The sequence below is a fragment of the Diadema antillarum genome, unplaced genomic scaffold (assembly GCF_040938485.1).
Source record: "Diadema antillarum isolate AM-2024a unplaced genomic scaffold, OU_Dant_1.0 seq00000035_RagTag, whole genome shotgun sequence".
In the NCBI taxonomy this organism is placed as follows: Eukaryota; Metazoa; Echinodermata; class Echinoidea; order Diadematoida; family Diadematidae; genus Diadema; species Diadema antillarum.
This window is the reverse complement of record NW_027271149.1, coordinates 2,236,711-2,254,419: the sequence shown is the minus strand read 5'-3', so window position 1 is coordinate 2,254,419 and position 17,709 is coordinate 2,236,711. Positions and strand designations below refer to the sequence as shown.

At 39.2% G+C, this 17,709-nt stretch overlaps 1 pseudogene; it reads right to left on the bottom strand.

Moving 5' to 3' along the window:
- LOC139725382 (uncharacterized) overlaps positions 1-14,586 on the bottom strand; it is a 29,086-nt pseudogene extending 14,500 nt beyond the window's left edge.
- Positions 14,587-17,709: the final 3,123 nt, after the last annotated feature.

Genomic DNA, 17,709 nt, shown 5'->3' with positions numbered 1-17,709 from the left:
TCAAGCTAAAATAAGGATGCAAGGTTTACATCTGAAACACATAAATCCATAGAGAACTAATAATCTGTCCTGTTTATAGTATGGGCTGAGTTATGTTTTAGTTTCTCTTTCTCCAAGAATAATTTGTTCAATAGAAAAAGATCCCCCCCCCCCGAAAAAAGCTTGCATTATATTTCTTCCAGTACAAATGTAAGTGATTTGAGTGAAATTGAGCGTCCATATCTACATGCTGTTATGAGCATTTCAATGCTGATAATTATGTTATCAATCATTGTATCCTGTGAGCACCTTGGGGAAAAAAAAAAAGATAATCAAAACGTTGTTGCAGTCACTTGACAATGATGTGCCTTACATCTACTTTTTCCCCAGTGCTTTGCCCACTTAATGATTGACGAAATGTCTATACCACAAGTGCCTAAAATGTATGCAATGTGAGAGAACACACAGACATTCAAATGGTCATAACTTCATAACAGCTGTTACATTTTCCTTCCATTTTCACTGATACCGCAGCTACCTTTTTTCTTTTTCTTTTTTCCTTCACTCTTTCTATTCAAAATGACTTTGTCCTTGGGGTCGAGTCTCCAACAATGAAGTTCTTCTTCCTATTACCTCTTGTTACTGGTCTCTCGTAGAATTCAGTCTTCTGGAATTCTTTCTTGAAGTTGACGCTGCATTTGATGTCTGCACCTTGAACTCCAACAGGATGATAGATCTATGTTTTGTTTCCAGGAAGAAATGACAAGAACAGAAATATCATTTGCAAAGGTGTGGTGACAATTTCAATCCACATGCAAATATCCATTACAGACAACAACTTTTAATCAATATACCGGTAATATATTATTTTTCAGTCATAATTTGGACATGGTGGTGGGACTATCAATCTTCCATATTTGCTAATGGCATATTATTAGCATAAAGAAAAAATACTTCTTACTTTACCATGCACAATCAATCAAAAGGACTGAATCAAAGCATCATACCTTCACATTTAGAAACCAGTCATACTGGGGCTCATGGGTCCAGACACATTTGTCTGCCGATGGGGGCTTTGGGGCTGGCACCTCCACAATAACAGTCTCGGGGATGACCTCAGGAGCATCACCAACTCCCTTCTTGGGGTCAAGGAATGTCACCCTCTGCATACATCAAGAGGAAAAAAGGGGAAGGATGGTTTGAATGAACAATAGAATCAATGAATGCAATGTCTCAATCAGTGTGACATCTCACATGCACATAGTGTTACACGATGTAAAATGTATCCACATCTTAGACAACACACAGAAGACAGGGGCCATGGAATGGGGAGGGGGGGCTACATGGGGGATACCATTGACCCTCCCACTCCCCCCCCCCCCCCCCCCCCCCTCTGAAAAATGTTCTGTGGCCCCTGTTAGAGTCAGTTTCACATTGACTGAAACATTCACTTATCTTCACTCACAATTCATCATTATGACTCTAGCCTGCACAACAACAAAGAGCAGCAAACTTTCCATAACAAAACAGAACTCTAAAACTTCTAAAGCTTCAAGATGGTATATATGTGAGTTTTAATACATGTTTTAACATGTATCCTATTCATATCATATACCTCCTGTTTTTTGTTGCTTCTCTAGTCCTATCATGCTTTTGCTTTCTATTCCATTTCCTTCCTCACTTTTCTTCTCCATCACCTTGTAAATTTCTCTTCTGGCAAGTGTGTGAAGGTCACCTAAATATTCTCTTTTTTTCCTGTCATTTTGTTAATTCTGTCAACCAAAGCACAGGCAATCTTGCACACAGCATGAAAACAAAACAAAATCATTTGTGCTCAAATTCCCATAACATCGAATTTTCTCTGTGGGCATAAGACAACAAAGACAAACAGACAAGTCATTTGTCAAACAGATATTGTCACACCACAATGTTGCCTTATGACTCTTTGAGTTTACACCACAAGACGTTTTCAGATCAAATGCAGATCATCAGGCAAACAAGTGCCAAATATACATGTATGTATGAAAACTTCACAGAGAGTCTCCTCTTCACAGTTTTGACCTTGAACTTTGATCAATGACAATCTGCCAATGCAATAATCTGGCATGATTTAGTGAGGTAAAACTGGACAGCATATCATTTGAAATTTGTCAGTCACTGAAATCTGTTTTAACTCTATTCTATCGGGGAGGGGGTCGACATTTCGCGCCACGATTCTGCAACGTCCAAAGATTTTGCCGCGTCGTTTCATGACTTTTTTTCATTGAAGTCTCCCGCATATTTTGAGATAAAATTTGCAATGTCCGGGTACACTGTTCTGAAATTAAATGATGTCTTGATGTTTTTGCATATATGCATGTTTACCCGAAAACAGCTCAAATTCATGATATCGTGTGCAAATCCCATGCAAATTGCGGTGGTTTTTTTTTTTATTAGATTGATATAAATTAGATTATTTCAACTTTTAACAATTGAAATTAATCAATTCTAATGTGATAAGCTTGAAAACGTGCCTGCAAGAAATTTTGGTTAAAAAACAATAGAAAACAAAAGGTAAAAAAACAATAAAATACATCAGAAATTAACAAAACAATAAAAACAAAAGAAACTAATTTTCATTGTGCTATTTGTTTACATCAAGAAAATTGTTTGATGTATCTTGAGAAACTCTGACACAAAAATTTAGCAATCCTTCAGTCTTTTTAATTTTTTAATGGAGTAATAGGTGAAAATATGATTTCATGCATAAATTTGCATAATTAATTTACTAAAAACAGGAAGCCAGTATTTTTCTATTGTATAACCATGTAATCTTGTAGTTGACATCCGGCTCTATCTGCAGGCAAAATTTTACGGCATGCGATCCGTGGCCGAGATCTGTAAAAACTTGGTCTCAAATAGCCCAGTTAGAGTAGGGTTAAGCGACTTAAATCTTTGCATCTGACTGGCTGAGAGCAAACTGTTGGTGAAAATCACCCAAAAAAAAAAAAAAAAAACACCTGCTGAAATGCCCCATGGGCATCCCTTTAAAAATTTGATAAACGAATGAATGAAGTGTGAATCATAATACAGTCCAGGGAGAAAGAATTTGACTGAGGCTCTACCCACTCACTAACAAAACACTTGACGAAATGCCCCCATGGGTTCTGTTTAATGACATCCCTCTGAAAATTTGATAAACGAATGAATGAAGTGTGAATCATCAGTGGTGGATCCAAGGGGGTACACTGGGCATGCATCCCCCTATATGTATTTTGGAAAATAGAAAGAAGAAAAAGAAAAAAAGTGAAAGGGGCACATGCGCCCCTCCTTTAATTTTTGCATCAGAAATTTGCACTGAAGCCCTCCCCCCCCCCCCCCCCCCGTTCTTTTTATTTTTTGCTTGCCAGTCAATGAAACCCAGAAGTGGCAAAAGAAAACAAAATAAATTGCACAGGAGTCTTTCGTTTTTTCGTTTTTTGCTTGTCAGCTGATTAGACCTGGAAGTAGCACCAGAAATATTTTTTTCGCCCCAACCCCCTCCACTTTACGGAATTCCTGGATCTGCCACTGATCATAATACAGTCTAGGGAGAAGGAATATGACTGAGGCTCTACCCAACTGACTACTCTATTCACTAACAAAACACTTGATGAAATGCTCCCTTGGGTTCTGTTAAATGGCATCCCTTTGAAAATTTGATAAATGAATGAATGAAGTGTGAATCATAACACAGCCTGCGTACACCTTCAAGGAATTTGACTGAAGCTCTACTCAACACATACCTTGCTTGCTGGAGTGACGATGTCGCTATCCAGGTCATCCCTCTGTGTCTGGGCCGTGGCCCTGGCAGTGCTCTCGTGCCCGTCTCCCTTCTCATCATCACTCTCAGACTCCTCCTCTGTAAAATCCAGTTCATCGGACTGAAAGAAAGAAAGATCAAAAGGTACCCATATCGTCCTCTGTGAATGAGAGTTTCAATAAATTTGTTGTACACTATCTATAACCACATACAACTACTTCAGACTTAGTTCACTTGGTCCATATGGTTTTCCACATGCTACCATTTAAGGTTCAGCTGAATATCGTAATGACACTTGTCACTGCGATACCCTGAGAGAGTTACAGATATCGAACTTGGAAAAGCTGAAAGCAGTGCAAATTACTGTATATGATTATTCAGTGAAAGCTGAGAGCATGAAGAATTAAGAATTCTAAAGAAGGAAACTTGATTGTCTAGCATTATCAGACTTGCATGGTGATTGTCCATGAATATTACATCTTTGGAAAGAGGCAGATACATGCTGAATTGATACACATCCCTATATCGGTCTGTGTCAGATTGCAGGGGATGGGCACGTACGCAACTTGAGTCAAGACTAGCTTCGTCTGGATTTCAAGCAAGACTCACCGAGCTGAGGAGCTGAAGTTCATTGACGGACGATTGGCTGCGAGTTCTGGGTTCTGGTGACTTCCCAGAATCCTCCTTGCCCTCCTCATTGTCGGAGTCCGGTTCCTTGTCCAGCGACTCAATGTAGGCTTGCAGGTGTTCCATACTAAAGCCAAATAAAGATATGAAATGGATTGTAAAACAACAGTAACAACAGTTACATGCACACACACGTACAAAAGTCATACTGTATTTACCACTCTTCATGGTCTGAGCAATATCTTTGGGGTAAGAATGAAAAATGAGATAGCTAGTTTCATTAAAATATACATGATTTACAAACATATATACGGATTGGTGAACCACCTTTGGGGAATATAATTCATGGAATTTTGTAATGACATTTATGTATATTCATAGGTCTCTTGTTGAAAAAGTGATAGAAACAGAGCATGAATATGTATAGATGTTTAGGTATACAGACAAGCAGATTATCTATACATGTACACGCAACATTTTATTCATAAAATGAATATCAAGGTAATATAAAGTACGTATACAACTAAGGCTGAGCATTTGCTAACAGAGTACTGTGATAAAAGTGAACTCTACAAAATATAATGTTAGTTAGTGTGAGGAACAGACATTGTGCAGGTACTGTTGTATTCTTAATTTGTAAAAGACAGACCTGTACATGAACTACTTTTTGAAGAACTTGAAATTAGTGATGCATGCACACATACAGGCACACAAATACAGTCACACATAAACATATTTTAGCATTAACATCCACGCAAGAAATGATTATGTCTCTTCATAGTAACCCTGTGTCACAAAACCGCCAAAAAGTCAGGGACATGGATTTTTAGCTAAGGGCAGATTTTGAACGAGCAGACTCTAAGCTTTATAATGACATGTAATTCAATACAACTGGACTTTCCAAACCCATCTGAATAATGGAATAAAAGTACACACTCTGGAAAAAAGAGTGTACTGAGAAACAAGGCTTTGAAGGTAAGAGCCTAGTCAAGAGCATAATTTCACCCAGCTGCATTCTCTGCAATGAATGAAGCAAAGAACAGGATATAAAACTCTATGGCAACCACTATGAAAGGATTATTAAACTAAACTGAAAGTTTGCACATCATCAAGTACATTCTATTCATGAATGATACCAATTTCCAAGAATGCATTAGCATTATCCTTTCAAAAGTTATAAGAGTTGAAAGTGAAAAGTATTTGAAGGGTTTCCAGTGCTCCACATCCTTTACTAAGCGTGAAAAAGCCTATACAATTGTACATCAGACAGAAAGAGAGTGTTCGGACAAAACTGCAAAAAGCCTGATTTCCCATTTGCTTTACAAACTATATCAAATTTAAATTACATGCTGTACATACTGAAGTAGTATTGCTCTTCAGGAAGTAAGGGAGCTAAAAATTGACTAGGTTTTCCCTTTTCACCTGTTTTAAGTCCTCATAGAAGACCAGGTTGTGCAACTTTTTGTTGGTTTTGTGATGCACGGTCACATATTGTGGTACCAGGTAGTCCCAGTATAAACAACACTATAATGTCAGCAGAGAAGCCGAGGGGCAAGTTGATACATGATCACGCCTTTCTCGTCGACTTGATATCAGGCATTACAACCTTCTTGCAACAATCAACACAGACCTGCATAAGGGATGATATATTGTGGTCATTGCTCATCTTACCCTAGTTTGGCCTTTTGCTTGAAGTTGTCAATGAGGAATTTCCAGCGTCTGCCATGGCCCCTGCAACTTGTGAGCTTGGAGAAGAGTTTCTCCCACATCATGATTCGTTTCTCTTTGGCCATCCGTTTGGCCTGCAGAAAAAAAAAAGAAAACACAGATTAAGAAACAATCTGTATGATAATTATGCATTTTTATGCTCATCCAGTTGAACACACACTCTTTTTGTTTGCCATCATACAAGTGAACCATATTCCTAAATGATTCTTCAACTTCATCCTTCACTGTTGTGTGATCTGTTCAGTACACAATGTCATTCTCTGGTCAAAGGTCACACAGCACCTTTTATATTTTTGATATTCAATTGGATCAGACTGGTGACCAAAGGGGATAAAAGTACATGGTAATTTATTGCAATTATAACCTTTTAGCAGTCTGTTTACGGCATATTGCATAGCACTCACAGAAAGCGTTCATGACTCTATGTTTTACATCACGTCTGTACAGCTCTGCGCATGACACAATGCTGAGAATTTGCGGAATTACTGTAAAACTAAAAACATTCGCGGCATGAAAACTTCTGTGGATTGTGTAGACGAAACCTTTTGTGCATACTTCTCTTGTGCAAATCTTGACTCTTTTCGAAATTTGCACAAGTTTCATGTACATGAAAATATTTACCTCTCTTTACATAAAATGCATATCTATGTTGCTCATTTTCATGGCAAAATCTATACGCAAATCTTGTCGCAACGTAAGAAGGAAAGAGTAAGGATTGTTACAAACAAGAAGCAAACACAAGATAGAGAAAATGCATTCTTCGTTTTCAATATGCCAAGGGAACAATGCAATCACCTGTGCGTCCAGCAGCTGCAGCCTCCTGACAGCAATGTTCAGCTGTTTGTGTTTGCTCTCGTAGTCGGTGTGAAGTTTTTTGAGGGCGGCGCTCTTCTCTTCCCAGGACACTGAGAAGACACGTACCAGCCTGACGAGCTCTGTCACTGGCGTCTGCAGGTCATTGGTGCTGCAATGGCGGAGAAAGAAATGGTATGGTGCGTGATGAATTGTTTGACCCACTTTCTCCAGTCACTCAAGAGAAATCTCTCAACCAGACAAGTATGATGTTTTCATCATCAATGAAATGCAGCAAGGGTCATGGCAACATTACTTGAATATAAAAGTCTGTTCCAAATTCACAGCAATAAAGCTGGAGTGGGTTCAACCAAAAACAGAATGTGGGCATATATCTGGTGCATTTAACAGTTCTGTCTGTGTAATATTAGCATATATATGCATTTGTATCAGATTACTAAATGAACAGCTAATGCGTGATGTTGTGGAAGTCTATAAACATAAATAAATGCACAGATCATCTGAGTGAATATTGTAGGCTTCAAGTGGATTGATTTCTGTAAAAGTAACACACAATAGTAATGTGTTTGTTGTTGTTGTTTTTTTCTTAAAGACATTATGTACAGTGCTGCTGTATGTGTGAGTGCAGAGAGAGAGCGAGAGGAGAGGGAGAGAAAGAAATATTTACCTTCTAAAGATTCTGCCAGAAACCATGATGAGCCGAGCCATAAGGGTGGGTGGAAGTGCATGGACAAGGAGTTCATCTTTCAGGGACAGGAACTATGCGGTAAATTGGACAGAAGCAAAACTCAACAAGTTTTTTTTTTAATTATTATTATCTATGATAAAGCAAAGACAAAAAAATATTCAAGAAATATTACAAGGACACTTGAGTTATGACACTGCTTCTTTTTGGTTTGTTTGATTCTTCTTCTTTCGCGCCACATGCATGGAATGATTACAGAAATTAAAACTCAAAAGTTGAAATAACTTTTCATTAAGCTCTTACTTCTCTTCATATCTCCCTAAAGAAATGACTGCAGTTTATAAAGTTTCCCAGTCACTAGTAACAATAAGGAAATTAGAATTATACAAATTTAGATGAAACATCTCATCCCTTGAGAATTCATTGAGGATATTAAAAAAAAAAACAAAACAAAACAAAACACTTACACGAAAAATTTCCCCTAACATAAGTAATAACTGCATAATATCAAAACAATCACCTCGGCTAATGTTGCCTGGACCATTGCAATTGAGTTGACCACTCCATCACACAGCATCTCAAACTTGTTGCTCTCCTGTTGAGCAGATGCCATGATGTCAATTTCATCATCCATGATCTGGAGAAAATTAAAAAAAAAAATCATAACTACAAGCAAATAAGAAAGGTGCATTTCATGGCAGCTGAAATATTATATGGCTCATGAGATCTAATTTGATGATGATGATGATGATGATGATCCACCGCATTTGTATCTGTTACAAGTACAAACATTCAATGGTGCAGACTCCTCCAAGAGAGTAAGCAATTGAATGCCTGGCGGAAAATATGAGTTTTCCGTGAGGCCTTGAAGTGCTCCAGTTTGTCAACTTCATAGAGAAAAGATGGGAGGGAGTTCCATAGGTGAGGAGTGATAGAGGAAAATGCCTGGTCTCCATATCCCTTGACATGTGTAATAGGCATTAGGGAAGACAGGTATCCTGGGGCCTGACTATGAATGATCTTAAAAGTGAGCTGTAAGATCTTGAAATTAATTCTGTTCTTAATGGGAAACCAGTGCAGCTTAGCCAGGACAGGGCTGATGTGATCATATAATGTACTTCCTCAGCCCAGTGAACAAATGTGCCGCTGCATTCTGTACTGCTTGAAGTCTATTCAATGTTGCAGATGGAAGGCCAGCTAGAAGACTGTTCTGGAAATCCAGCCTTGATGTAATGAGTGAATGGATGAGGCTTTCTGCTGCTATCCTCACAAGCAGAGGTTTAACTAATCTACAGAAAATGTAATTTCATGGAGCCTTGATTGCTATAGATCCATTGATTCCACCACTTAAAGAACTCTAGAAGTAGATACCATTGTATGTAGACACTGATATGAATAGATCCAGAAATGTCCTATGTAGGCATCTACTGTTACACAGTAGAAATTAGTCTAGTCTTCTTCACTCTTACTTAAAGGGATCGTATAGTTTTGGTTGAGACTTAACTTCAATGTTTTATCATTTTTTGGTGAGATAGTGAGAAGCCTCTTATGAAATATGAAAGAGCATGTAATTCCATGAGGATTTCAACGTTTATTTGATGAAAATTGATTTTGAAATAGCTGAGATATCCAAAACAGAGTGATCCTAATAAACTGTGGGACCCACATTTTATTACGATTGTTTTATTTTACTTTGTTTTTGGATGTTTCAGCTATTCCAAACCCGATTTTCATCAAATAAACTTTGAATTCCTCCGAAAATGGTATGCTCTGTACTATTTCATCAGTGTTTTCTTGGTATCTCGCAAAAAAGTTAAGGCCCAATTTTCATCTCCACCAATACTGAACCATCCCTTTAATCTGTTAAGTAATGCAAAAAGAGAGAAAACCATCCACAAGCCTGAATTTTTCCAGTTTTCAGAGCTGTAGCTCAGGCAGTAGGGAAGGTCCAGAACCGAAGCAAACTGCAAATTGTGTGAAAGCTACAGCAGAGATTTCATTACACCCAAGGCCAATATAAAGAAGATTCATTAGGACCCTATACCAACAGTCATGACCAGACGTATTGGGTACTATCTCCATTGTAGCGCTTGCCCCAGCATTAAACTGGGCACTTGCCATTTCTAGATAGGCTAAGAGCCAGAAGGCGATAGGTGATTTCACGTTAGGAGCAAGCACTGTTTTTGTTTACAAGTTTGTTTTTCAGTGGGTCCCTCCCTTTATCCTACACTGCATACTGTATACGCTATAATTTTCGCGTACATAAATTTTCGCGAATTGCCGCTGTCACACATTTTTGCGAGTGGTTAAATTCGCGATTGGGGGACCAGAGAAAATATGAAGTGGCAAAGAAAGTGTGAATTTTAAACTTACTAGCAAATAAGAATGATACTAGTTATACACTGCATGAAAAAAACTTACCGAACTCTGCTAACTAGTAAGTTAGAATTCAACATTTTTGAAGTGGTTAAGTCCATCGCGCTAGATTTCTGACGAGTGGTCCCCTTGCGATAATGGATTGGCTCTCTACAGTATTCGTAAGTAGACGTGGACGTGCTATATGTACGTAAACAAGCTTAGCCAGTACAGTATATGGTCTGTTCGGTAAGCCATGACATGGTATACTACTAGTACCGGTACTGAAATTTTCGTATCATCAAGGCAAGGGATTCATTTTGGAAGGTAATATTTTCGCGTGTTGTTAAATTCGCGAATAGCTCCCGACTCGCGAAATTCGCGAAAATATAAAACCCCCGCGAAATATATAGCGTATAGGGTATATGTGACCCGCTACAACAAAATGATCCTAAAGTCGGGCGAGGTCGATTATTTGAAAATTACATGACACAATTCCCTAATCTTTCTGCTTTAAATTGATATATAACATCTTATAAAGATAATCGGCTGCGGAGATATTAATGTTTAAAAGAGAGCATGTCGAGACGTCTGGGAAATCACTGTTTCGAGAAAAGCGCCCTAAAAGTTCTCCTTGCGACGCAATCACGATCAAGGGACATGCAAGTCAGTATTCACCTCCGAACAATAGAAGGTAAGCCCTAGCAACCCCCGAAATGCTCATTCAAACACAACGTCGGCGGTCTCCTCACCAACCAATCAGTGACCAGAATGCCAGGAGAAGCGGCTGGGCATAGCACATCCGCCAGCACGCTCCAGTCGACTGGGCAGTGTGCGAGCTTCACGCTTCGGTAAGCGGCAAGCAGCAAACTGACCTATGAGATCACTCTGGTCATTGTTAGGGGTGGAGCCTACAAAATGTATGTGTGGCGCTCAATCCAAATGTTCGAACCAGTTTCTGCTTCGTTGAAACGCCAAAAAACATGGCCCAGAAAAACGCTATTTTTTGGTCTTTCCTTTCATCATTTTGCTTCAAAATTTTGACAGATGATAGAAGACATGTCAGAGTCCAATAATATGTCAAATTCAGAAAATCGTAAGTTTTGACCAATTTTGATGCTCTGACTTCAAACTCGATTTTCACGGCTTCGATCGTGCGCAACTTTAGGACCATTTTGTTGTAGCGGGTCACATATACTGTCCGCTTTACTTTAAATATTCAATACATTGGGTGACTTCAAGTTCAGTGCTAGTGCTATTTCAGCACTAACACTGGCCATAAAACCAAACTTGAAATCAAGTCTGTGTGTGGAGGTTGACCCCCAAATTATGATGTATTTCCGGTAGTTGGTGCTGGGCCCGGTGTTGAATGTCGTCTGCTGAACTCAGCTCCATCGTTTGTGTTGGTGATATATGTGCTTTTTTCCCCATTGGCTAACACTTAGCCCCTAGGGCCATAGTGATATGATTATCATCTTTGTTATTTCAAGTTCGGTGCTGGTGTTCTACTGTTAGTGTTAGCATTGCTGTGAGAGACCCACATTCACTTTCATAGATGCATCATTTACTCGCAAAGTTTATGCTAATGGAATGGTCACCCATGTAACGTACACGAACACTCGGAGACATGGCTACATAAATCTTAGCCTAGGACTGGTAGGAGCAAAACTAGGATCATTGTATTTTGGGAATGCAAAGGTGTGGTGATGCCAGTTTGGCTTGCTACCACAGATCATGTGGCAACTGCAGGTGTACGAGGTGGCAGTGTCCAGGGTTGAGAGGATGCAGCAGAAGATGAACTCGTACTGCCGCAAGTGGCTATGTGTTCCGAGAATGCTTACAGATCTGGCATCCTTTTGCAGATCAGGCAAGCTGCAATTGCCTATGATGTCAGTGGTTGAGGAGTTTAAAGCTGGCAAGGATAGGCTAGTGATGATGATGAGGGAGTCAGAGGACCAGACAATAGTTGGAGCTAGGCCATCGATCCACACAGGAAGTGGAGGGCAGAGGAGACTGCGGATGAGACAGTGGCAATGGCAAAGTGGAAGGAGATGCGGGGTGCGGTTCAGGAGGGGGCAGAACAGGGTTGGGTTTTATCAGGGCGAGAGATGGAACAGCAAGCAAGGCAGGAAGTGTAGGAGGGATTTGGTGGTGGAGGCAGTTAATAAGGAGAAGGAGGAGGAGTATCGCTTTGCCAGGGCTGTATAGTAGGGAGTACATGGGGGTGTGGACTCGATGGGAAGGGGTGGAGCAGAGGAAGGTGTCATGGAATGACCTCAGGTCAATGTCCTCTGGAGCTTTTCCCTTCATGATCACTTCCACCTTTGATGTTTTGCCTTCTCCAGTAAATCTTCAGAGGTGGGGCATTGAGGAGGACAGTGGATGTAGGGTTTGCAACAAGGCAAAGGGCTCACTAGAACACATTTTGTTTGAGTGCATGATGGCGTGGAGAGGGGAGGTCTATCATAAATGCTCCTGGAGTTGTGGAATTTTTTTTTATACATTCCTTCGCATTATATATACACATATACCAGTATTATATGCTTTTTTGCTGTAAATGTGAGGATCTGAAAACTAAAAGGTACTGCTTTGTCGCTTGATTTTTGTGTAATTTGATGGTAAAAATGTTGAGCCACACACGATATGCCGAACACGAAGCTCTGAAAACCCGCGCCCGGACCAGGGGGTTGATTCAAGCACCGATGACCAAGGAACTGACTGCTGGTCATCAAATGGAAGCAGGGACAAATGAGGATAATATCACTCTCAACCCGCCACTGAAGCGAAAATAAAGGAAGCGCTTTGTTCGGAGGATATGTTGAAAGTGCTCGTGTGCGCCGTGAAAGAAGCTGTTCTTGAACAAAATACACAGCAGGTATATGAGGCTCTCAAAATGGACCCTGACCACCACAAAGTTTATGTGAACAGCTTCGAAAAGAAATTGAAGTAGCTGGCAGGAAAACTCTCAGCGAAGACCTCAGCACTTGAGGAACAAGAGCAATATACAAGATTGTAGTTGATGCAACTGTCTGCAATTCTGCAGTGTCAGGGAGAGACTGGGCGAAAACACTGATACACTCATCTCCAACATTGTGAGAGACCACTTGAACATTCACCTGGCAGAATCTGACATTGATCGCAGTCATAGAATCACCAAGAGAAGGAGCTCCAGGACAGGGCCAGATAGAGGAAAAAGCATCATCAGAAGTTCGCCGGTTACAATGTGCAACAAAAGGTCTACGCAGCAAGGTCGAAGTTGAAAGGGACATCTGTCTTAATCAATGAGGATCTTACCAGCCACCGCCAGAGCCTGATGTACGCTGCATGGCAAGGACCAGTGAATTTATGGCAGATGAAGCGACTTTTACATTGCTTGAAAGTTAAAACTTAGCACGAGTTACAGTGTATAGTCCAACCAGAGTCACATAAACAACTTTGTCAATTATAGACCTGGTTATCACCAATAAGTCTAAAAAAATTGGTCAGTCTGGTGTTTTTCCCATTTCTCTTGAAGTCTTAGTGATCATTTTTTGATACTGTAACATTAGGCCTACCATTTGTACATCACACATGGGGAAATAAATTGCCTGGATTACAAGGAAATTGTCATAGATACAGAGAATTGCTTAATGTTGATGAAGTTAGGATTGAAAGGCTGAAATTGTTGATGATGTGAGTAAAATCATTAGGAATGATATTACAACTATGAAAAATGTTGATTCAATGCATATTTTTCTTTTGGTTAAGAAAGCTTAAAACTAAAAGAAAGTCACTGATAATCAATCGAGGTACAATGTTATAGGCATATTGCCAGATAAAAAGTCTTGTGGAAGTGATAATGTCCCGTTGTTTTTGTTGAAACCTATTTCAAAATATACTGCAATTCCTTTGACTCACATATTCAATCTGTCAATTCGAACAGGGAAGGTGCCAATGAAACTGAAATATTCCAGAATTTTCTACACCCATTTTGAAGACTGGTCAAAAGACTGAGATCTGAATAACTATAGACCAATATCTATTCTCTATTACCTCTTTGTGCTAAGATACTAATTTACAAGAAAATTGTGTATAATCAGGTTCATGCTTTACATATTCGAAAGCTGCTGATATTATCAATGGTCCTCTTTTTGTTTATTAGACGCGTTCTATGCCATGGTCTAGTGATTCTACATTACATTAGCGACCTACCCAGCTGTTTGTAGACTCTAGACTAATCTACTGTGTATGTTATGGTCTTAGAGCGCCTAGAACTACTGCTACTTTGTTCTAGATTAGATGTTCTAGCAGCCTACTCTTCACAACACAGTCTTAGGACGTTGTAGGACCTTCTACTGCCAGATTCAAAGTCGCACGAGCAACTTGAGTCTTGACGCACAATGCTGTAGGCCAGACACAAGATTATACGTGTGGGACTGGAAGTTTTCGCTTCGGTGTCAGTAGTAGGATACTAATTCCAGCTCCAGTCATAGACAAATACGAGGTGAAGAATGTGTCATAAAAGCTGAAATGCAAGTTCATATTTTATTTAAACAAACAAAACAGTACCTTCAGTGATATTTTCAAGGGATTCCTACTGTCAGTCAAGGCCAATGGAAGACTTAAAATTGAACGTCGCAGTATCGACAACAGCACAACCGATTTCGCGTTGGTAGGTTTCTAAGCAACACGACATTGAGGGCGCATGTCAAAATTCTCTTCCCGATCCCTGTATGTGATAGAGTAGTGCATTAACTGTGATCCCCATCCCAGGAGCAATCAACGAGATCCGTCCACTGATCTCTATCCCTTGGCCTATACATTAATCAGATCAGAGGGAAGAATTCTAGTAGCCTTGGACACGTAGCCCTACATCCTGAAGACTCGCGCTGCCTGCTCACATGGTTTTGGGTTGTTTTTTTTTTTTCTTGTTCTTCTTCACCTTCTCCTTCCTTCTCCCATATCTTCTCCTTCAGTATCTTAGTAATAGAGATGTTTAGTTTTAGTTACGATAGGCGATTCGGATTTAACTTTTTCATTTGCGAGGTGATCTGAAACCACTTACTAGTATGCCATACTTTATTGACTAACATACAATTCTGTTAGGTAAGCAAAGTTTATTTGATGAAAATCGGTCTTGGAATGGCTGAGAAATCCAAAAATAAAGTAAGGCCCTAAACAAAGTGGTACTAATAAAAAGTGGGTCCCACCTTTCATAAAAGAATGTCTTTGTTTTTTGATGTCTCAGCCATTACAAAACCAATTTTTATCAAACAAATTTAAATCTCTCAGAATTGTATACTCTTTGATATTTCATGAGAGGTTTCTCATCATCTCTCCAAAAATGGAAACCTGAATTTCAGCCCAATCTCAGCCAAAAGCACAGTGCCTTAAAAGATTAAAAAAAGAAAGAAAGAAATACATCCCGAAAACATCTTAATAACTGAAGGGCTCTTCGTCTTCTGCAGTGACAGGTCACCACGTCTCATTATAGGTATCATCCATCTTGTGTACGATGGCAGAATCTTGTAGATAAAAAACTTTCCGCGAGGCTTCAAGTTCCTAGGCCGGAGCATCTTCTGTGAGTGCTATGTGAGTCATTATTGAACTTGCACGAGAGGGAATTTAGAACAAGCCTACTTGATCGAGACGATGTGAATCCGAAAAAAAAATCCAATCAATCAGCCCTACGGTCTGAAAACAACAGAGATAATCATTTGAAGAGATGATGGTGATGCTTTGTGCATGACAAGCAGACAGCCAGTTAAAATAATCACATTTAGATGATTATCTACGTGTTTACAGCATAAAAAACACAGTCTGCTACTATACTTTTCATGGCTGTAGTGATTAATTTGCATGAACACTGTGATGGAGTGGAGGTCTGATTAGAGATGGATTATGGTTGAAGAGTATGGATGGATGGAATCGCGTTGATTGATGACTTCAGTTTTCAACTTCCCCATTAAAGTCGAGTAATATGGACCCTTAATGGAAGCCAGCATCAGCTAATCATCAACTTGAAATTGCTCAACGGCAAATCTTATCACAGGAAGTCAACTACGCTCCCACGTAAAAAAAAAAGTGTCGAAAAGGGTCTGCGGCGTATTGATAGACATAGGTCGATATCATTTCTGTACGTCTCCGTGTATGTCTCTGTTTCCTTCAGTCTCCACGAAGGGTCAATTTCTCGCGAAAGGCTGTGTTTTCGACGTTCAAGGGAGGGGATTAAAAGTGAGAATAGTGAAATGAATATCATTACATGACCTGTATTACAGGTAAGTGATGTGGATCAAAAACAGTTGTAAATCAGAAACTGTTTAACTTAGTCCGTATTTTATAATGAAAGAAACGTATTCAGGATACGCTATTGTTATCGGCACCATAACAAAATAAGCTTTTTACGGTCTATCCCCCCCCCCCCCCCCCCGAAAAAAAAGCAGTATGTGCAGTGCGTAAGTAACAATGCTCACTGATTATGCAACAGATATAGATAGATAGACAGTAATTATTCAGTAAAAAGACAAAATATAGAGATGGGCATTTCCACAGTAAATGGGTACTTTTCAGGAATGTCTCTTTATCTTCTATTTCTAATGTGCAGTACCCCCGAATATAATCTGATGTTCAAGAATACTTCAATGAGAGATAACTTTGTCCCAAAATTGCTTCAAACAAGCATCTTTTTTAAAAAATTATGCCAAAATGAAAAATTTTGGGTGAACGCGTGTAACGCAGGACAGAATCTATTTACTAACATTATGAAGGTCAATCTATGAATGCACATTGAAACTTTGCTGTTTTTCAATAATGAATGGCCTAATTTTGATGAGAGAAGATAATAACAGCTGTAAAATTCTATTGAAAATTGTGTTTTATACCATTTCTAGACTTAGTGGTGAATAGCGTAACATGGACAGACCAAAATGCAACAAAAAACGAATAATGTGAACTTATACTGTTTACATCCAGCATGAGCGGTTCGCGGAAGTGTTCTGTGTACCGGCTAAATTGTGATGAGAACATTAACATGACCATGCATGGCGATAACGAGGTGTACGGAGTGAATGTCTCCAAGAAGAAGGGCATTAACAACTCCAGCTTAGTGGCTCCATAGTAACCGTTTCTATGGGTACGGAAGGAAGTGGGTTTATCACCACTAGAGCATTTCTTGCTCTCCTGTTAACTAATTAAACTCACTTGATAATATTATGATTGTTGGTGAAGCGAAACCAGCGTAATGCGACGTGGGCTTGCCCTCCTGTACTTGTGTCTCGTCCCTTGAGTATGCACTAATAAAAAGGAGGATGCTTTCTCATTATGGCTGAGCGCTCTCCGCACAGCATTAAAAATAAAACAAAACAAAAACAAAGAAGTATACACGAATTGGATGTACAATCATCATTAGATGAGATCCGTGGCATGCATGCAGTGTACATCAAGGTCAAATGCATTGCCATATACATCTAACTGGGCACAGCGATGAATATGGAATCTCCGTTTTATTTCGTTTCGTTAAAAACTGGTCGGTGGTTGGTAATAAAGTGTTGAGTATAATATTAGGCAAATAAATATTTCATTAGATTTTCTTTTGAGTGGTTCACAATCTACAAGCTTTTCTTTTTTAGTGGACCTCTCAATTCTTATTTTTTTTTTCTCAACTGAAACATAACCTTGTATTTTTTTTTGCAAGTATGCATGCATTATATATATATATATATATATATATATATATATATATATATATATATATATATATATG